This window comes from Pseudophryne corroboree, chromosome 10 (genome assembly GCF_028390025.1).
Source record: "Pseudophryne corroboree isolate aPseCor3 chromosome 10, aPseCor3.hap2, whole genome shotgun sequence".
Classification (NCBI taxonomy): Eukaryota; Metazoa; Chordata; class Amphibia; order Anura; family Myobatrachidae; genus Pseudophryne; species Pseudophryne corroboree.
Genome location: NC_086453.1, coordinates 352,041,696 through 352,064,883, shown reverse-complemented (window position 1 = coordinate 352,064,883; position 23,188 = coordinate 352,041,696). Strand labels below are relative to the sequence as shown.

Below are 23,188 nucleotides of genomic sequence, written 5' to 3'. Positions count from 1 at the left end.
TTTCCCATATCTAGGGTTACTATAAAATGTTCCAGGGTTGTTACAATAATATACAATTTAATGTATAATTTTTTATCCTTACACAGTCTCTCAGCAGAAAGGAAATTAAGTCACAGTAACTATAGCTACACTCCTCTGGATATACGTAGTGTTTAATGTCTCTCCCTATCGGAGGAGTTTCCTATAGCGTGCCTCTATTATGTTAAGATCACAGGAGCTGCTGCTAAATGTAGACAGTCAGTTATATATCACCTTGGCTACAACCAGGGACTCCTAACCCATATAACGTGACAGAAGGCCCATGACTGTATATTAAAGGCTTACTCATCTCTCACCCATGATTGAGCCTCCTTGCTGTGAGCTGCACTGGTATAAGAATAATAAGCTGGTCAGCTGTTACAAGATAGTGAGGGGTGCCATTCACCAGTATTACTACCCCGACTCCTCCTCCAGCTCTGCTGACTAGCACTGGGAAGCTCTATTTCTGCTGCAGCCTCCTGAATGCATGTCACTGGGAACACTGCCTCCTGGATCTGCCCCTTAGCTGCCAATCAATCTGCTGCTCTGCCTCCAGCTGCTCCTACACCTTGACCTTGCTGTGTCCGGTCACCTCTCCAGTTCCACCCCAGGCTGTATGTGTGTGCAGGGAGTATTTCTCTCACCTCCACAGTCTTGCACCAACAGCCCTAAGCTCAGCCTCTGCCACACTACCACTGATGCTGATGCCGGGACACTGCTGCATGTCACAGAAGCTGACCAGGACTGCAGGCTGCACACTACATAAGCTGGCTGCTGGCTCTGAATCTGCCCACTTGTGGTGCTGGCTTCACACACTTCCACTGCTGCCATCACCAGATATCACAGCTCCTGGCTGCTGTGATCTCCAGTGGGGCCGCCAGTGAGCAGGCATAGCCGCCAATGAGCTCCACTTTATAATAGGGACATCACAACTCCAGCTGTGTTCCCAGCTCCCTCTCAGGTGTCACTCCCCCTCCCCCTGTGCACGGCAGCCAGTTTACCACAAAATGTTATAGCTCCACTGCTTGGCACACAGGGGGTGGTGTGAGCCCTGGAGGGAGGGATCAGGAGACTGCTGTCAGCTGTGACTGACAGCGCTTATATCTCCCTCTCCAAGAGGTCACATGACCCCTCCTGAGGTGATGCCCCACCCACTGGCAATCACCCCACTGGATGATTGACAGCTAGGAGCACAAGGATTTGCTTGAAATTTTCTGTCAGTCACTGGCCACCGATGTGTACATTAATAGGTTTACACGTATAATATATTTTAGCATGCATATGAATACATATCAATAAAAATACATATGACTGGGGTACATACATGAATTATTTTTCCTTTTTACAATGTCTACCTTGTATTACAACAGAGAGAACAATATAAAGTGTAAATATATAAATTATACATATAAAGTTACCTCACTTTTACCTATTTCTGTATATATATATATATATATATATATAAAACAAAAAATCAACCCTAATATCTTGCGCTATACCTCTAGTCTCAAACCAACAAGAAATACCCTCTGTCAGATAAGGTATTAAAAGTAGATTACAAATAGAAATGGATTCTCGTGGGAGCCAATGTGCCTTTTGTATGACAATAATTAAAAGTTTTTATTGTACAGAAACAAACGATATTTATCCTAAGCGTTCGTTATTGACACAACCTTCTAAAAATTCATATAAAACAATATTACAATCTTATACATAAATTACAGTTGGATGTGAGGATTTTACAGCCAGGTGATCAGTCAGAACTCGAAATGGATGTATCTCCAACCAGATGTTTGTGATAAGGACTTTGTTAACCAGACGTTGCAAAACCCAACGCGTTTCGTCCGTTAGGACTTCATCAGGGGTTTGGAATCTGGATAGTTACAAATGGAAATATATAAATCATATAGTCTTCATTAATAAGACATATTATTATCCAGGTAAGTATTCCATTGAAATCTATTGTGGATTAACATACATACCAGTTCTTATAGTAGGAGTGATTACCATTGATTAGAAAGGTTTAGAATATCCAATGATTACATCCAATCACATATTCAATTCGATAAATATAATATCTGAAACATTATCGTTATAATAATCAATAAACATTATCCTTATACAAATGATAAAAGAAAGAGGGAGGGAGAGTCAAAAGAAGAGAAAAGGGAGGGAAAGTCGAAAGAATATTATGAATGTCAATATAAATCAAATAGCTCCGTATTTATCCACATAATCAACATCAATTCAGCTGATGGAAATAATACAAAGGGCAGGGTCTACAAGTATCAGAAACCACCAATAGTTATAGAACACTCCAATTAAAGTCCACATAAAACTTCAAATTCACAATATACACACAATTATATCCACATTACAACTCATTGTACAATACATACCTAGATAGACTTCAAAAAAATATATATAAATTTGGTTGAAATTAGATGATGTTACGTTCCCTAAAAGGGATAAAGATAAAATAGTTTTTTGTCACTCAAATGATTGTTAATAGGAAATGTTCCTGTAACATCCTGTTTACCATTAAAATAACATAGATGCTACCAACAAATCAGAGAAGATATAACAACTTCCTCAATTGATTATAAGAAACCATGCTGATGTCAGTATTTAATGTAAGGTATTTAAGGTGATTCAAATAGAAGAACTTTTTTATCCAAAACTAATTAATAAATGATGTCTTTAATCTAACATGCAATGGGGAGTGGTATATTCAATCAATCATTAGAGAGCCAATTAAGTTCACAGCTGTAATTTATAACCAGCAAGAAGAACTTTTTAACATCTGAAATACTAATCTTAACATCATATGGTATTTAATATTTGCACTAAATTAGTCTGGTTCTTACCTATTTTCAATCAAGAATGGTGGAACCTTATAGTCTACCTCTGTTTATACATGTCACCAAACAGAGAACTTAGGAAAATTTCAAATCCTGAACGAAACTATTCCCTGTGGACAAGTAAATCTAAATCAGTATATTACAATCATACTAAAATTAAGTAGTTACTCTTAAATTAAGGAATCCATTCATCTAATAAATTTTCAAAAAGACCATCCAATAACTAAGTTCCAAATATACAATTATAATACTCAAACTTACTTTTTACAGGAACAAGTGCAACCTCACTGAATCCCAACTACAGAATGAGAGGCAATATAAGGACATCCCTTTATAGCTCCCTTGATATTACATCACTTCCTGCTGGCTGATTAATTAATTTATTATTAGTTAGTGATGTGTTAGGACCTCATAGTACTATGTGGAATGCCATTCTTACTGGTTACCTAACAGATCCCCTAAATGATGTCTTTAATCTAACATGCAATGGGGAGTGGTATATTCAATCAATCATTAGAGAGCCAATTAAGTTCACAGCTGTGATTAATAACCAGCAAGAAGAACTTTTTAACATCTGAAATACTTAACCTCATATGGTATTCAATGATTGCACTAAATTAGTCTGGTTTTTACTTATTTTCAATCAAGAATGGTGGAACCTTATAGTCTACCTCTGTTTATACATGTCACCAAAAAGAGGACTTAGGAAAAATTTCAAATCCTGAATGATACTATTCCCTGTGGACAAGTAAAACTAAATTAGTATATTACAATCATATTAAAATTAAGTAGTTACTCTTCAATTAAGGAATCCATTCATCTAATACATTTTCAAAAAGACCATCCAATAACTAAGTTCCAAAAATACCAATATAGTACTCAAACTTACTTTTTACAGGAACAAGTGCAACCTCATTGAATACCAACTACAGAATGAGAGGCAATATAGGGGCATCCCTTTATAGCTCCCTTGATATTACATCACTTCCTGCTGGCTGATTAATTAATTTATTATTAGTTAGTAATGTGTTAAGACCTCATGGTACTATGTGGAATGCCATTCTTACTGGTTAACTAACATCAATTCTGCTTCCTGACATTATAAAAAATAAGAGGGGACAAAATCTGAATGCTACATGCGTTCCACTCTCACGTGCGTGTCAACGCACCGCACTTCCGGTTCCGGCGGAAGTACGCACCGCGTGCGTGTCACAGTCACGCACTTCCGGCGGATGTACATCACATGCGAGTCACGATCGCTGTTTGCGTGCCATGGTCCCGTAGTTCGATGGAGATGTGTCAGCGGATGTTAAATTTTGTGGTTAGCTTTAGGGATTCTTTCTGTGATGAATAAAGATTAAACAAAAATTCTTTATAAGGTCTACTATTAAAGAGTTCTTTGGTCATTAAAGTCAAACTCTTTTTTCACAGTTAGAATTGTAACATTAATATTGAATTCTAAATAGTAATAAAGTGCTGTTATCTCATCAATTAAATAAAGGTATTAATAGTGCTATTTATTAAATAAGTGTTAATCAATATAAGTGACCAATTTGTGATAAATAATATTAATTATAAACTATTTGATAAAAAAATATACTTAAAGTGACTTATTGCAATAATAACTAATAGTATTGATACGACATGTTTCAAATTTAAAGTTTAGTGTTTAATTGTCTGGTTCAAATTACACCGACAATATTAATATAACCAACATCAACATGATTTCCCATTTACAGAAAGATTCACCACATATTACATTTCATAAGAGTTATATATTGATAGACCATGAACATACTATATATACTTAAATCATCCCTAAGTTGTATATTCCTTTTATCAAACTTAAACTAAAAAAAAAAAAAAAAACTATAAACATAGGGGGAGGGGGGGGGGGACTGTAAGATGGCCGGACTAATAATAGGAATGGTTAAATACTATTCACTTCTCTTTTATTATGAAGACTATTATAGGAAAGACACAATATCAATATCTTCGTTTAAGCCACCAGGAGTGAGAGTGTTCAAAGAGTAGATCCAAAATGTCTCCTGTTTGGATAAAGTTAGATCTCTACTTTTTCCTCTAGGATCTGATGGAATGTATTCAAGAATGGTAAAGGAGAAATTCTCCTTAGTCACAACTGAATTGTGTTTATCCATAAAGTGTCTGGGGAGACTATGGGACGTCAGTTTGTTTTTCACGTTCCTCATATGTTCTTGTACTCTGATTTTAATCATTCTCTTAGTTTTGCCTATATACGATAGGCCACAACTGCAAGTGATCCGATAGATAACATATTCAGTGTTACAGTTCACAAGGTGTCCTAATTTGTACCATTTCCCTGTTTCCATTTTAATATTAATGGATTTACGTTCCATAAATTTACAACAGATACACTTTGAACATGGATAACAACCCTTTGTAGGTATAATGGAGTCTGGACAGCTTCTGTGTTGTACTAAGTCAGATAGTCTACTTGGTGCTATTATACTTTTCAGACTGGTGGATTTCTGGAAGACCAGATTAGGTTTATTTGGAAGCGTAGGGCCCAAAATTGGGTCCTTCAAAAGTAAACCCCAATGGCGTTCCAGAATTTTTCTAATTGAATGATTTTCACGGTTAAATTGTGTAATAAAAGGACTTAACTGTTATAGTCTTCATAATAAAAGAGAAGTGAATAGTATTTAACCATTCCTATTATTAGTCCGGCCATCTTACAGTCCCCCCCCCCCCCCCTCCCCCTATGTTTATAGTTTTTTTTTTTTTTTTTAGTTTAAGTTTGATAAAAGGAATATACAACTTAGGGATGATTTAAGTATATATAGTATGTTCATGGTCTATCAATATATAACTCTTATGAAATGTAATATGTGGTGAATCTTTCTGTAAATGGGAAATCATGTTGATGTTGGTTATATTAATATTGTCGGTGTAATTTGAACCAGACAATTAAACACTAAACTTTAAATTTGAAACATGTCGTATCAATACTATTAGTTATTATTGCAATAAGTCACTTTAAGTATATTTTTTTATCAAATAGTTTATAATTAATATTATTTATCACAAATTGGTCACTTATATTGATTAACACTTATTTAATAAATAGCACTATTAATACCTTTATTTAATTGATGAGATAACAGCACTTTATTACTATTTAGAATTCAATATTAATGTTACAATTCTAACTGTGAAAAAAGAGTTTGACTTTAATGACCAAAGAACTCTTTAATAGTAGACCTTATAAAGAATTTTTGTTTAATCTTTATTCATCACAGAAAGAATCCCTAAAGCTAACCACAAAATTTAACATCCGCTGACACATCTCCATCGAACTACGGGACCATGGCACGCAAACAGCGATCGTGACTCGCATGTGATGTACATCCGCCGGAAGTGCGTGACTGTGACACGCACGCGGTGCGTACTTCCGCCGGAACCGGAAGTGCGGTGCGTTGACACGCACGTGAGAGTGGAACGCATGTAGCGTTCAGATTTTGTCCCCTCTTATTTTTTATAATGTCAGGAAGCAGAATTGATGTTAGTTAACCAGTAAGAATGGCATTCCACATAGTACCATGAGGTCTTAACACATTACTAACTAATAATAAATTAATTAATCAGCCAGCAGGAAGTGATGTAATATCAAGGGAGCTATAAAGGGATGCCCCTATATTGCCTCTCATTCTGTAGTTGGTATTCAATGAGGTTGCACTTGTTCCTGTAAAAAGTAAGTTTGAGTACTATATTGGTATTTTTGGAACTTAGTTATTGGATGGTCTTTTTGAAAATGTATTAGATGAATGGATTCCTTAATTGAAGAGTAACTACTTAATTTTAATATGATTGTAATATACTAATTTAGTTTTACTTGTCCACAGGGAATAGTATCATTCAGGATTTGAAATTTTTCCTAAGTCCTCTTTTTGGTGACATGTATAAACAGAGGTAGACTATAAGGTTCCACCATTCTTGATTGAAAATAAGTAAAAACCAGACTAATTTAGTGCAATCATTGAATACCATATGAGGTTAAGTATTTCAGATGTTAAAAAGTTCTTCTTGCTGGTTATTAATCACAGCTGTGAACTTAATTGGCTCTCTAATGATTGATTGAATATACCACTCCCCATTGCATGTTAGATTAAAGACATCATTTAGGGGATCTGTTAGGTAACCAGTAAGAATGGCATTCCACATAGTACTATGAGGTCCTAACACATCACTAACTAATAATAAATTAATTAATCAGCCAGCAGGAAGTGATGTAATATCAAGGGAGCTATAAAGGGATGTCCTTATATTGCCTCTCATTCTGTAGTTGGGATTCAGTGAGGTTGCACTTGTTCCTGTAAAAAGTAAGTTTGAGTATTATAATTGTATATTTGGAACTTAGTTATTGGATGGTCTTTTTGAAAATTTATTAGATGAATGGATTCCTTAATTTAAGAGTAACTACTTAATTTTAGTATGATTGTAATATACTGATTTAGATTTACTTGTCCACAGGGAATAGTTTCGTTCAGGATTTGAAATTTTCCTAAGTTCTCTGTTTGGTGACATGTATAAACAGAGGTAGACTATAAGGTTCCACCATTCTTGATTGAAAATAGGTAAGAACCAGACTAATTTAGTGCAAATATTAAATACCATATGATGTTAAGATTAGTATTTCAGATGTTAAAAAGTTCTTCTTGCTGGTTATAAATTACAGCTGTGAACTTAATTGGCTCTCTAATGATTGATTGAATATACCACTCCCCATTGCATGTTAGATTAAAGACGACATTTATTAATTAGTTTTGGATAAAAAAGTTCTTCTATTTGAATCACCTTAAATACCTTACATTAAATACTGACATCAGCATGGTTTCTTATAATCAATTGAGGAAGTTGTTATATCTTCTCTGATTTGTTGGTAGCATCTATGTTATTTTAATGGTAAACAGGATGTTACAGGAACATTTCCTATTAACAATCATTTGAGTGACAAAAAACTATTTTATCTTTATCCCTTTTAGGGAACGTAACATCATCTAATTTCAACCAAATTTATATATATTTTTTTGAAGTCTATCTAGGTATGTATTGTACAATGAGTTGGAATGTGGATATAATTGTGTGTATATTGTGAATTTGAAGTTTTATGTGGACTTTAATTGGAGTGTTCTATAACTATTGGTGGTTTCTGATACTTGTAGACCCTGCCCTTTGTATCATTTCCATCAGCTGAATTGATGTTGATTATGTGGATAAATACGGAGCTATTTGATTTATATTGACATTCATAATATTCTTTCGACTTTCCCTCCCTTTTCTCTTCTTTTGACTCTCCCTCCCTCTTTCTTTTATCATTTGTATAAGGATAATGTTTATTGATTATTATAACGATAATGTTTCAGATATTATATTTATCGAATTGAATATGTGATTGGATGTAATCATTGGATATTCTAAACCTTTCTAATCAATGGTAATCACTCCTACTATAAGAACTGGTATGTATGTTAATCCACAATAGATTTCAATGGAATACTTACCTGGATAATAATATGTCTTATTAATGAAGACTATATGATTTATATATTTCCATTTGTAACTATCCAGATTCCAAACCCCTGATGAAGTCCTAATGGACGAAACGCGTTGGGTTTTGCAACGTCTGGTTAACAAAGTCCTTATCACAAACATCTGGTTGGAGATACATCCATTTCGAGTTCTGACTGATCACCTGGCTGTAAAATCCTCACATCCAACTGTAATTTATGTATAAGATTGTAATATTGTTTTATATGAATTTTTAGAAGGTTGTGTCAATAACGAACGCTTAGGATAAATATCGTTTGTTTCTGTACAATAAAAACTTTTAATTATTGTCATACAAAAGGCACATTGGCTCCCACGAGAATCCATTTCTATATATATATATATATATATATATATATGTGTTTAACCCCTAATTAGGGTTACATTTATAATAATCTTATAAGCTACAAAAGTAGTCCAATTCCTATATACATGGGGTGACGGTGCTCTTAGGTACCATAGGATGATTGCAAGCACCTACCAAACCATACAGATGTGTCCCGCTAGAGCTTTACTGCATATAGCAGCGTGCTGTAGTGGTACCATGATGAGAACGCAGTGCGGCATGATGCGCTCATTTGCATCACTTCTGGCTCCTATAGGAATCAATGGGGCAGAGGGCGCATACGCACTCCAACCCCATTGAAATGAATGCACAGTGGGAACGTACGCAGTGTGTAGGCCCCGCTATGGTGGGTGTTCTATGCTGTGATGCATACACATCTCTGCAACAATATAAAAGGACACATGACTGATGAGTAAAATGAACAACCATGATATTATAAAGAGGCAGCATATCTCCCTTTATGGTAATAATATTCCAGATCCAAACTTCAGAGGAAAATAATATATTTTCAATGTAAATAGATTTATAATATGCTGTAAATCAGTAACTACAGTATTTTGGTTACATGCACAAATGGCCTAGTCCAACATTACTGACAATGTCTTAGTGAGGTATGCTGTAATTATGCCATATTATTTATTTATTTATTTATTTATTATCAGTTCCTTATATAGCGCAGCATATTCCATTGTGCTTTACAATAAGAACAACAGTTATAGAACAAAACTGGGCAAAAAGAGACAGACATAGAGGTAGGAAGGCCCTGCTCGCAAGCTTACAATCTATAGGGAAATAGACATTGATACACAAGGATAGATGCTACCTATTGCATAATGGTCCACCAGATTGCTATGTTCTTAATGGGTTGTATGATATGATCACCCAGCAATTTTGGAAGACAAAATATGTGAGGTTATGTGGACTGTACAGAGAGGATGTAATTGGATAAGGAAGCATTGAAGGTAATGTGGGTGGGACTGGAATTTGATAGGCTTGTCTGAAGAGATGAGTTTTCAAGGGACTTTAAGGGTTTGGAGACTAGAGGTGAGTCTTATTGTGCGTGGAGGGCATTCCACGGAGTGGGTGAAGCCCAGATAAAGTCCTGTAATTTTAAGTGGGAACAAGTAATACATGTGGATGAGAAACACAGATCTTGTGCAGAGCGGAGAGGTCTGGTAGGGAGATATTTTGAGATGAGTGAAGAGATGTATGTTGGTGCAGTTTGGTTAATAGCCTTGTATGTAAGTAAAAGTATTTTATATTTAACATGGTAGAATACCGGTAACCAATGGAGGGACTGACAGAGTGGATCATCAGAAGAAGAACATCTAGCAAGGAAGATTAGCCTCGCAGCTGCATTTAAAATGGATTGTAATGGTGATATAATCAATGCGGGAGATGAGTGCATTGATTAGAGTTTTTGCAGAGTCTTGTGTAAGATAAGGACATATTCACTTCTCATACACAATCTTTGTTCATCACAGGTATCAGGATTTCAGTACAAAGAAAATACAGAAACTACTAACTGTATCACCTGCACCACTGCTACATATGGCTACAAACTGCTACATATGGCTGCATATGGCTACATACTACTACGTACTGCTACATACTACTACTACTACATGCTGCTACATACTACTACTACTACATACTGCTACATACTACTACAACTGGATAGTGCTTCCATACTTACCTTCGGGATGTCGGCTGTCAGTGATCCAGTGCCGGTGTCGGGATTCTGGCATCGATCACATGACCCGCGGCATCCCAACAGCCGGGGTGCCAAATGCATCCCGTAAAAACAGTATTGCAAACAACTTAAGCAAGTTCATTACCAAAACCAATGTTTTAAAACTTAAGCGCTGATCAAAAACCAAAATAGAAATTCTGTATATCAGTCTATAATGTTAGAGACACTTTGTTCAGCTACTATCAAGCAAACACGTCATTCTGGATCACAGGTTCTCAAACTCGGTCCTCATGACCCCACACAGTGCATGTTTTGCAGGTCTCCTCACAGAATAACAATTGAAATAATGAGCTCCACATGTGGACCTTTAAAAATGTGTCAGTGAGTAATTAATACACCTGTGCACCTGCTGGGTTACCTGCAAAACATGCACTGTGTGGGGTCCCGAGGACCGAGTTTGAGAACCTCTGTTCTAGATGATCTGTATCCATTTTATTTGATTGAAGCATTTATTATTATTATTATTATTATTATTATTATTAATAATAAAAAAAATGGATAAGACATCCAGTTTTTAAATAAATACAGAAGCAATTTGATCATGATATAGTAGCAACCTGACTGAAGTATTATGTAAGATCAATGGGGGTAATTCAGAGTTGATAGCAGCAGCAAATTTGTTAGCAGTTGGGCAAAACCATGTGCACAGCAGGGGGGGGGGGGGGGGCAGATATAACATGTGCAGAGAGAGTTAGATTTGGGTGTGTTACTTTGTTTCTGCGCAGGGTAAATACTGGCTGCTTTATTTTTACACTGCAATTTAGATTTCCGTTTGAACACACCCCACCCAAATCTAACTCTCTCTGCACATGTTACATCTGCCCCCCCCCCTCCCCTGCAGTGCACATGGGCCCTCATTCCGAGTTGATCGCTCACTAGCTGCTTTTAGCAGCATTGCAAACGCTAGACCGCCGCCCTCTGGGAGTGTATCTTAGCTTAGCAGAATAGCGAACGAAAGTTTAGCAGAACTGCTACTAAATCTTTTCCTGCAGTTTCCGAGTAGCTCCAGACCTACTCCTAGATTGCGATCACCTCAGTCCATTTAGTTCCTGCTTGACATCACAAACACACCCTGCATTCGGCCAGCCACTCCTGTGTTTTAGCCTGACATGCCTGCGTTTTTTAGCACACTCCCGGAAACGGTCAGTTTCCGCCCAGAAACACCCACTTTCTGTCAATCACTCACCGATCAGCAGAACGACTGAAAAGCGTCGCTCACCCCTGTGTAAAATTGCTTAGTTTTGTGTGAAATTACTTGGCGCGTGCACCCTGCGGCCCATACGCATGCGCAGAACTGCCAGTTTAGCCTGATTGCTATGCTGCGAAAAACGGCAGCGAGCGATCAACTCGGAATGACCACCATGGTTTTGCCCAACTGCTATCAAATTTGCCGCTGTGATCAACCCTGAATTAGGCTCCAATGAAAACTGTATTTACATGGAAAAATAATGATAAGAGATAGTAAAGTGTAAGAAAAATAGAATATGAAGTTTGGAGTTTGTAAAAGAGCTTGAATAAAGAAAATGCGATTATATTAAAATATGTGTGTTTTAAATGTTAAAATGACTACTAAAATTATGCTTATCAGATTAGGCAAAGTATAAATATGACGTTAAAGCCACACACATTTTATTAAGGTGATAAAAAAAGTTACCAGGAGATATTTTACTTTTTGAACACATGTGGTTAGATGTACCAACCTGTTGCGGCACACATTGCGCCAACACTAATCGCATATGTACTAACATACATGATTAGTGCCACAAAGGGCAGCTTTTCCGATGAGAGCTGCCCTTTGTGATGACCGCCGGTTCCTGGGCTTCCGGGTTTATGACCCGGGAGTCCGTCTGCACATGTGCAGTGATGCAGGCAGCCACATGGGGGTGCCGGGAGGGATAGTATCAGATTCTTCTGACAGCAACCAACACGCAAAGAAGCTCATAGGCTTCTATAGGTTAACCTCCGCATCAGAAACCTGGTGGCAGGGCTTTACATATGGGAAAGGAGAAATAATGTACACACAACTGCAGCACTCACCAAGCACCATGAAAACAAGCCAAAAAACATAGTGGTATGAAATGAATACATTCACACTAAAATGGATGATAGTCCTCAGTATTTGAGAAGGCAGATAGGAAGAGTTGGTTCTCTAGGAGATCTTTCCTTCGCATGTAGAACACAAGCAGGCCTGATTATTCCTTAAAGGCACCTGGAAGATAAGTACCTCTTTTCCCAATATGAATGGAAATGATAAGAGGTACTAGAAATTGCAGACCATAGTGTAGTAGTATTTAGAAACACGCACAAGTTTAATACCACAGATTAAACTTACAGAATACATATAAAAAAACAGCATGTCATCAAATCACACAGCGGATATATCACCAAAGGAATCCTCAAGGCCACATAGATCGATGGTGTGGAATACTGTCAGGCTTTCCGGATGCCTAAACAGTATGGAGGATCAAACCCCAGGCAGATGGTCAAAGGTCCGTGCAGTGGCATCACAAGGCGGGTGCGGGGGGTGCGGCCCGCACCCGGGTGTGACGCCTGGAGGAGGGTGACACCAAATGTCAGCTCCTCCGCACTGACAGGAACCAGGTGCTGCAGTGAGAAAGTCTCCTACAGCACCCGGCTCCTGTCATAGAAGAGGAGCCGACAGTGGACGGAGACTGGCTCTGGGGGAAGCCCAGCATCTCCGGAGATGCTGGGCACACCCCCAGAGTGACGATTCCGGGGTCCCGCGAAGCCACGCCCTAAGTGCAAGGCCACACCCCTTTTTGCCGCGATCGCGGCAGGAGATCAGGGGCGCGCACCGGGTGTCACCACACCCGGTGACGCCTCTGGGTCCGTGTGGATCAGAGTCAATGCAGGATAAAAACGGGAACCACGCTTAACGCGTATCGGATGCAAAGTCCTTCATCAGAAGCGTGATTCACTTGCACTAGTAATCCGTTTATAAACCCCATTCGTTAGGGATACCAGCTGGCATCAATCTCCACTGAGTGTCGCGCTCCTGAACGAGCGCATGCGCCGTCATCGTCGACGACCGGAACCGGAAATGACGCTTGCGGTTCACCCGCGTTCCACAGATCCGGAAGTCATATCGGCTGCTCTCCATAGCCGCAATGGTCAGCTACTCCTGCGTTCCATTAATCAGGAAGTATTGGAGACTGTTCTCTACAGGCGCAATAGGAATGTTTCACTTTACAGGAAGATCTATATGGTATCCATATACCAGTGGGGTCTTCATCGTGTCCATATATTTATAAAATCCCAAACAATATAAATTCCATGTTGCAGTACATAAAAAGAAAAAAGAAAACAGCATGTATCAATAATGTTTATAGAATGCATGCAGAGTAATGCAGAGCAATGATAGGACTAAGGACTACATTAATTAAGAAAACATTTGAGCTCAAAGTCCCCATTAAGACCCTTGGGGATGAGAGTGCCCAAACGTTATATACATTTCATCTCTGCTTGGGCCAATCTCTTTTCTAAATCCCTAGTTCTCCACTTTTGTTGTACCACTTGTATACCCCAAAAGTTCTTTAAACAGCAAATGTCAGACCCATGTACTTTCTTAAAGTGTGAAGACACATTATGGGTATCTAAGCCCTTACGAATATTGTACATGTGTTCGGCCCACCTCACCCTTGCACTCCTTCCTGTCCTACCAACATAGGAGAGGCCACAGGTACATTCAAGCACATATACAATATTCTTAGTATGGCATGTGATAAAAACCCCGAATGGGATAAGTATGACCGTTCACAATATACTCAGTAAATTTCCTCACTGGGGCTTTCACTGTCTTACACATCAGGCATATGGAAAATGCTGGAAAACCCCCGAAAACAGGGGGACTTTTACAGTATTTTCCCATTAGTACATACCGCCTGAGTTAATACTCTCTGTATAAAGCTTGTGAAATAAGTAAGTCATTTTTATGTATATTAGTTGAAGCATAATTATTTACTCACAAGGTTAGGGATAACGGTATGAATAAGATTAACATAAATGTTTACTTAAGGTTGATTAATGTTTTACAGAAAAGTTAAGCAAATACATTTCTGCATGAATAATAATCAGTTAAGAATTACAAGTGTAACCGCTTCTGGGAGTCTATTCATGTACAAATTGAAACAGTTAAAGAAAAAAATAGAAGCGCTCATAAACCATAATATTGTGCACCTGAAGTGTGTCAGCCAAAGATGTCCAAAAAATAATAATAAAATAGAATTTATTAAAAATAATTGTATATGCTATATCACTAAAAACATAACATATATTTATGTAGCAATACTGTAACAAGCTGATTTTTCAAGCAATTGCAAATATTGTTATATCCCTATATCAAATTATGCTGTTAAAAAGTAATGTTGTCATTCAGGTATAATACCGGGCGTCCCCGGATCTGATAATTGACATTTGATTGAAATTGCTGTGGTGGAAAAGCAATAGAGCTAATTAAAGCCGCTGAGATGGAATAGTTGTTTATAGTTACCAAGTCCAGTAAAGTGGTGGATAACGTGGGCTGATTGCTGAGTAGCCACTGATGTGAAATAGATTGCCCGCGGTGAGGTGCCTTAAGCTGCCGTATCCATGCTGTGTGAATATAAGTAGTGGATGGAGCTGTCAGTATCGGCGGTGTATGAACCGCTCCAGCAATCAATGAAGACAGCCACTAAATGTGGCAGAGGATGTGGTCCCGCAGGTGAATGTAAAGGATTGCTGTCAAATTGGACAAGCTGGAGGGGGATTTTCTGCCCGTCTCCCATGCAGTGCTTGAAGCTGTTTGTGATAATAGGCAGCGTGGCCGATGTCTGTGATGTCCACCTGAGACTGGCTTGAGGCAACAGTAGGTGGAGTCCTGACGCGTTTCATCTAGACTACACGTGACTTTTTCAAAGAGAGATGTTTTTTTCTCCAGTGATCCCCTCTATGATGATTGGAGTCAGCCAGCAGGTCCATCTGCGCATGGGCCACTGGCTGAGCTCCCAGGAGGCCGCAGGGGATGCTGGGAGGTCAGTGGGTGGAGCCAGCACTGGTGCCGGGTAGAGAACACAGAAGCTTTGAGCTACACTTTACCGCACTAAAGTTCAGACTGCGCCATCCTGAGATAGTGAACCTGAGCTCCACGGAGAAGCAAAAAATAAAGTTTACCATTCCTTCATGCAGGGCTGCCATCAGAACTTGTGGGGCCCAGGACTGACAAAATAGATAGCCCCCTCCCCAGGGGTTTTGTTCATTGTCAGGGGAACCCCACGGGTCTGTGGGGGCCCTCTCAGTAGCAAGTGGCGAGCAGCCCGGGTCCTCCACTCTCTGTCAGAGCAGCCAGGTCAGGGACAGTTATGCCCCCAGCACCCTCATGATGGCGACCCTGCCTCTATAAATTGCACTTACCACACTAAAGTATGGTGATGCGATTCAGCCATGGAGTGGGGATGCCACTGGAGAAGTTGCTAACACACTGTCAGGACAGTTGGTGTTTGTGGATCCATTGGCCTCAGTCCAACTGAAGGAGCAGATGCCCCTGAGTGCTGGAAACAGGGAGGACGAAGGTAATTTCTTTTCATATATTTATTGAGGACAACATATATGAATGAGACTGCAGGGAGCTGGGGCTAATAGTTCAGGACTGGGAGACTCATACATCAGCCTGGAAGAAACCTGGGCCAGGAAACTGAACATGGTTAGCAGGTTGTATAGGTTCCGTGGAGGCTGCACAGGCCTCGTTTTTTTTAGGGGCCGATGACAAGGTCATAAAGATATTCCGTCTAAATCGAGCAAACATTTTCCATCTGTATGACCTTGTCAAACTGGACCTAGACCTTGAGACAGCACGCTCTCGCCCTGTCTCAGGCCTGCAGAAACTCCTGGCTGTGTTGCACTTTATAGCTACTGGTAGCTTTCAGGCTGTGTCTGGCGATGTCATTGGGATCTCGCAGCCCTCCTTTTCCAGATTCCTAACACAGGTGACGTATACCTAGCATCGTCATCTGTTATTTTTTTGTTTTGTTGTAGTAATGTCAGTACACAGTGATGATGTTATATAATGTAATCTCAGTACCTTTTTTTCCGCAAATATACACACAGGTTTTGGATGCTTTGCAGCTCCATATCGATGCCTCAATCTGCTTCCCTACCCAGGAGTCTCAGTGGCATGCCATCAGGGTAGCTTTCTATGGCCTTGCTGGCATGCCCAATGTGCTGGGAGCCATAGATTGCACACATGTTCAGCTGAGACCACCCAGGGGCAGGCAGCATATATATATATACCAATAAACATCTTGACCACTCTACAAATGTCCAGGTGGTTTGTGATACAAAACTCAAAATCATGAGTGTTGTTGCTGGTTACCCTGGTGGCTGCCATGACTCCTTCATCCTCAGTCAGTCATCCCTCTTTGATAAATTTGAGGATGGACAAATGCCAGATGGATGGCTGCTGGGTATGAGACTTGATATGTGTAGGACTTTGTATACTACTGCCAAATTCACTGTGTTAGTTATGTGTTGCTGTATATGTACTTTACACATGTTACTATTTCAGGTGATGGGGATATGGCTGTTTCTCTTGGCTTCTGAACTCCATTGTCCTGCCCTGATTCCCCTGTTGAACACAATTACAATAAAGCACATAAGTCCATGCGGAATGTGATAGAAAGATGTTTTGTGGTGCTGAAATCTAGGTTTCGGTGTCTGGATATGTCTGGTGGGATTTTGTTGTATAGTCCCTTAAAGGTGACCAGAATTGTGTTCTGCTGCTGTTTTCTTCATAACGTGTTTGCAACATCTGCCACATGTTGATGAGGAGGATGAAGAAAGTAGTCAGCAAGCAGAGGAGTTAGATACATCTGGCGACACTTGGAGCACAGATGTAGGGAGGCAGGTAAGGCAAGAGCTTATAAATCTCAATTTTTAAGGTAAGTATATGTGTATCTGAATTATTTGCATTTTTACTTTGCCACATAATTAATATTTGTAACAAACTCAAACATGTTACTTCGACAGAATGTGGATTATTCCAAAGACAGAAAAGCATACACTGGCTTAGTGGCATACACATGTAGCATCTGTATTGTGTGTTCATGTTTTGAATACACATCATATTATGGTGCACATGTCTTAATGCTGGAGAAGTCATTAAGCATTGCTAAGTGGAAGGTGATCAAATACTAGGTAATCATGAATGTTTTTCTAAATGCTAATTACTATCTGAATGTCTGCTACGTATTCACTTTACACTTTGCAATGATTTTTCTCTTTTCCATGCTGAATACATTTGGCTATATGTGTGGTGTTCTATGGTGTTTAAGGGACACAAACTTCGTACAATCCAAAATGGTTTTATTTCTTTTGGATTGCTTTTTAAAGTCAGCATGTTTTACAGACACAACACAATAAACAATAAATAACCATTATTACACACATTACTTTTGGTGTTGCAAGGAAAAGTGGTATTTGTTTGAAGCATACAAACAAATGCTCCAATAACTTCTTTTTAGCACACACAAACATGACAGGACATTAATGACAAACCGGCCAAAATCATTTATTCAAAAACTTACCATTGTTGTTTGGCCATATTCGGACACTTGCTTGTTGAACAATACTGTTATTGTCCTAATGGCGTGAAGATCTTATCAATTTACCTTTTTCACAACCCCAACAATTAGGTTGTATGGGTCATGTGTTAATCTGCATGCCTGTGCTGTAGACAGGCTGTTATATGATTGTGATTATAATCTTGAATTAATCAAAAGGGAATCAAAGACTGTTGGCTCATTAATACATACACCTCAGAATGTGCATGCCTGTGCAGTAGACTGGCTGCTATATATAAGAGTGATTACAATCTGGTAATAATAATTAGATAATCAAAGACTGTTGGCTCATTAATGCATACACCTCAGAATGTGCATGCCTGTGCAGTAGACTGGCTGCTATATATAAGAGTGATTAGAATCTGGTAATAATAATTAGATAATCAAAGACTGTTGGCTCATTAATGCATACACCTCAGAATGTGCATGCCTGTGCAGTAGACTGGCTGCTATATATAAGAGTGATTAGAATCTGGTAATAATAATTAGATAATCAACGACTGTTGGCTCATTAATGCATACACCTCAGAATGTGCATGCCTGTGCAGTAGACTGGCTGCTATATATGAGAGTGATTATAATCTGGTAATAATAATTAGATAATCAAAGACTGTTGGCTCATTAATGAATACACCTCAGAATGTGCATGCCTGTGCAGTGACTGGCTGCTATATATGAGAGTGATTAGAATCTGGTAATAATAATAATCATATAATCAAATACTGTTGGCTCATTAATGCATGCAACTTACAATGTGTAGCACAGAGAACATTTCACTTAGCAAAACATTTTCAAAGACTGGTAAATACTGTAGCAGTGTGGAGAGCAACTGCACTTGTAAACTTAGTTTACGGATAATTAATGATTTAGAATAATTTTGAAAGCTGATAACAGGAGAATCTGTAATGTCCATCATACACTTATTAAATAATTGTTTTTTTTTCTCCACACAGAAACCACTACATCTGTTTTTTATTTTTGGGGGGGCGGCTGCTTGGATGCTGCTTTGCCTTTACCACTGTCAGGTGGGCGTGTTCTGGTGGAGCACCTTGGTGGTGAGGCCATTGGCGATACAAGTGGAGTTGTCATGCCATAACTTGTGCTTTGTTGATGTTGCTGCTGGGACCTGAGGGTTTTATTGAGGTTAGTGAGTGTGGCATTGAGTTCTCGTGTTGCTGCAGTGTGATTCTCCATGATGCGGGATATTGATTCAATGAGCATTTGATTTTTTTTATAAAATATTTAGGTAGCTTTGCTGTTGTCTGTGATGTTCATCCATTAGGCGTTGTAAGTTGCCCATTACATGTGTCATGTCTGCCCGCATTATTTCCATGGTGTTTGCCATTCACGTGGTTGGTTCATTTTGTCTGCTGATATTGCGGCTTATTCTTTTGAGGTGATTAGGCAGGCTCGAAAAAATGTATGTCTCTACGCTGGCAATCCTGATTAGTGGCCTGCTGTGTAGCCCAATTGTCCCAAAACACTTGATCATGCCCTTGTGCTACTGGTGTTGTTGGGCTCTGTTGTGGTGGTGGTGTGTGTTGCGTGGGAGATGTACTCACAGATGCTGGGGGTGTATTTTCTTCATTGATTGGCTGAAGCTGTAAAACAAATGTCTCATCCATGTCACTGTCTTGCTGGTGTGTCAGAGGGCTGCTTGGCTTGTTAGTTGATTCTGGAAGAACAATGCATTTTTGGTTAGGTTGCCATATATGTGTTTGAAATGTTTGACAAACAACGTCTACTCTAAACATGTGGATGCATATTGTACATATTCTGCATTGAAACAACATCACTACTGCCTTTCAAAGCTACACATGCCTCTCTCATTGTTGCTTTGCTGTGTACATCAATGTAAGAGCGAGCACATTATTTGTTTGGTATATCCTACATACTCCACGAGAAATGTGTCAGTTGTAATTACAAATTAAGGGTAATATTTACTAAGCAGTGATAAGAGCGGAGAGGCGAGGCAGTGGATATGTTGGCCATGGCAACCAATCAGCACTGAAGTAACATCTATAATTTGCATACTGTAAAATTATACACAGCTGCTGCTTGGTTGATAGCCCAACTTCTCCACTGGCTTACTTCTCCACTCTTTTCACTGTTTAGTAAATGTCCCCCTTAGTCTTTTAGTGTGAGCAAGTCAAACATCTATATATTTTTGCATGTTGTAAATAGTGATGAGCAGGTTCGGATCCTCGGAATCCGACCCGCCCGAACTTCACCTTTTTTTTACACGGGTCCGAGCGACTCGGATCCTCCCGCCTTGCTCGGTTAACCCGAGCGCGCCCGAACGTCATCATCCCGCTGTCGGATTCTCGCGAGACTCGGTTCTATAGGAGCCGCGCGTCGCCGCCATTTTCACACGTGCATTGAGATTGATAGGGAGAGGACGTGGCTGGCGTCCTCTCCGTTATAGTAGAACACAGAGTGACTTAGTTAGTTATAATTGTGGGGAGGATTGGGGACGGGGAGCAGCTGTTAGGGAGTACAGTGCAGGATTTTGATTATACCACCAGTGAGTTTAATCCTTTGTTTCTCTGCCTGAAAAAAACGCTCCGACCACCATATCTGTGCTCACTCAGTGTGCTGCACTGCTGCATGATATATCTGTGCTGAGTGCACTGCTCTGCTCACACTGCCTAATTGTGGGGACTGGGGAGCAGTTATAGCAGGAGTACAGTGCACAGTTTTGCTGACAGTGACCACCAGTCCAGTATACGTCTGCCTGAAAAACACTCCTGTGTTGTTTTTTTTCTTCATACTAGTTTAGCAGTCTGCTGACAGTGTCCACCAGGTCCGTTATACAGTATATTATATATATAAGCAGCAGTACGGTAGGCCACGGCTGTACCTACCTCTGTGTCGTCAGTGCACTCGTCGTCCATAAGTAATATAATACTATACTATCCATCCATCTACATTGTATACCTGTGGTGTTTTTTTTTTCTTCATACTAGTTTAGCAGTCTGCTGACAGTGTCCACCAGGTCCGTTATACAGTATATTATATATATAAGCAGCAGTACGGTAGGCCACGGCTGTACCTACCTCTGTGTCGTCAGTGCACTCGTCGTCCATAAGTAATATAATACTATACTATCCATCCATCTACATTGTATACCTGTGTTGTTGTTTTTTTCTTCATACTAGTTTAGCAGTCTGCTGACAGTGTCCACCAGGTCCGTTATACAGTATATTATATATATAAGCAGCAGTACGGTAGGCCACGGCTGTACCTACCTCTGTGTCGTCAGTGCACTCGTCGTCCATAAGTAATATAATACTATACTATCCATCCATCTACATTGTATACCTGTGTTGTTTTTTTCTTCATACTAGTTTAGCAGTCTGCTGACAGTGTCCACCAGGTCCGTTATACAGTATATTATATATATAAGCAGCAGTACGGTAGGCCACGGCTGTACCTACCTCTGTGTCGTCAGTGCACTCGTCGTCCATAAGTAATATAATACTATACTATCCATCCATCTACATTGTATACCTGTGTTGTTGTTTTTTTCTTCATACTAGTTTAGCAGTCTGCTGACAGTGTCCACCAGGTCCGTTATACAGTATATTATATATATAAGCAGCAGTACGGTAGGCCACGGCTGTACCTACCTCTGTGTCGTCACTCGTCGTCCATAAGTAATATAATACTATACTATCCACCCATCTACATTGTATACCTGTGGTGGCTTTTAGTTGTGCGCAAAATATGGAGAACAAAAATGTGGAGGTTAAAAAAATAGGGAAAGATCAAGATCCACTTCCACCTCGTGCTGAAGCTGCTGCCACTAGTCATGGCCGAGACGATGAAATGCCATCAACGTCGTCTGCCAAGGCCGATGCCCAATGTCATAGTACAGAGCATGTAAAATCCAAAACACAAAAGATCAGTAAAAAAATGACCCAAAAATCAAAATTAAAAGCGTCTGAGGAGAAGCGTAAACTTGCCAATATGCCATTTACGACACGGAGTGGCAAGGAACGGCTGAGGCCCTGGCCTATGTTCATGGCTAGTGGTTCAGCTTCACATGAGGATGGAAGCACTCATCCCCTCGCTAGAAAAAAGAAAAGACTTGCGGCAAAAGCACAGCAAAGAACTGTGCGTTCTTCGAAATCACAAATCCCAAAGGAGAGTCCAATTGTGTCGGTTGCGATGCCTGACCTTCCCAACACTGGACGGGAAGAGCTTGCGCCTCTTTTTTTCTTTGTGTCATGTGCTGTTTGGGGAGTATTTTTTGGAAGGGCCATCCTGCGTGAGATTGGCCAGGTGTTTGTGCTGGCCACTAGGGTCGCTTAGCTTACTCACACAGCTACCTCATTGCGCCTCTTTTTTTCTTTGCTTCATGTGCTGTTTGGGGAGTATATTTTGGAAGGGCCATTCTGCCTGACACTGCAGTGCCACTCCTAGATGGGCCAGGTGTTTGTGTCGGCCACTAGGGTCGCTTAGCTTACACACACAGCTACCTCGTTGCGCCTCTTTTTTTCTTTGCGTCATGTGCTGTTTGGGGAGTCTTTTTTGGAAGGGCCATCCTGCGTGACACTGCAGTGCCACTCCTAGATGGGCCAGGTGTTTGTGTCGGCCACTAGGGTCGCTTAGCTTACTCACACAGCTACCTCATTGCGCCTCTTTTTTTCTTTGCGTCATGTGCTGTTTGGGGAGTATTTTTTGGAAGGGCCATCCTGCGTGACACTGCAGTGCCACTCCTAGATGGGCCAGGTGTTTGTGTCGGCCACTAGGGTCGCTTAGCTTACTCACACAGCTACCTCGTTGCGCCTCTTTTTTTCTTTGCGTCATGTGCTGTTTGGGGAGTCTTTTTTGGAAGGGCCATCCTGCGTGACACTGCAGTGCCACTCCTAGATGGGCCAGGTGTTTGTGTCGGCCACTAGGGTCGCTTAGCTTACTCACACAGCTACCTCATTGCGCCTCTTTGTTTCTCTGCGTCATGTGCTGTTTGGGGAGTATTTTTTGGAAGGGCCATCCTGCCTGACAC

General features: G+C 39.8%; 2 long non-coding RNA genes across 2 annotated transcripts; one reads left to right on the top strand and one right to left on the bottom strand.

Moving 5' to 3' along the window:
* Window positions 1–1,608: 1,608 nt before the first annotated feature.
* On the bottom strand, window positions 1,609–3,869 carry LOC134965628 (uncharacterized). Its single transcript, XR_010188473.1, has 5 exons — window positions 3,769–3,869; window positions 2,886–2,989; window positions 2,418–2,477; window positions 2,001–2,096; window positions 1,609–1,891 (listed from the first exon to the last, which is right to left on the bottom strand). It is a non-coding gene; the product is annotated as an uncharacterized LOC134965628 (long non-coding RNA).
* A 2,627-nt stretch (window positions 3,870–6,496) lies between these two features.
* LOC134965627 (uncharacterized) lies at window positions 6,497–8,772 on the top strand. The gene is made up of 5 exons (XR_010188472.1): window positions 6,497–6,612; window positions 7,392–7,495; window positions 7,904–7,963; window positions 8,285–8,380; window positions 8,490–8,772. It is a non-coding gene; the product is annotated as an uncharacterized LOC134965627 (long non-coding RNA).
* The last annotated feature ends 14,416 nt before the right edge of the window (window positions 8,773–23,188 follow it).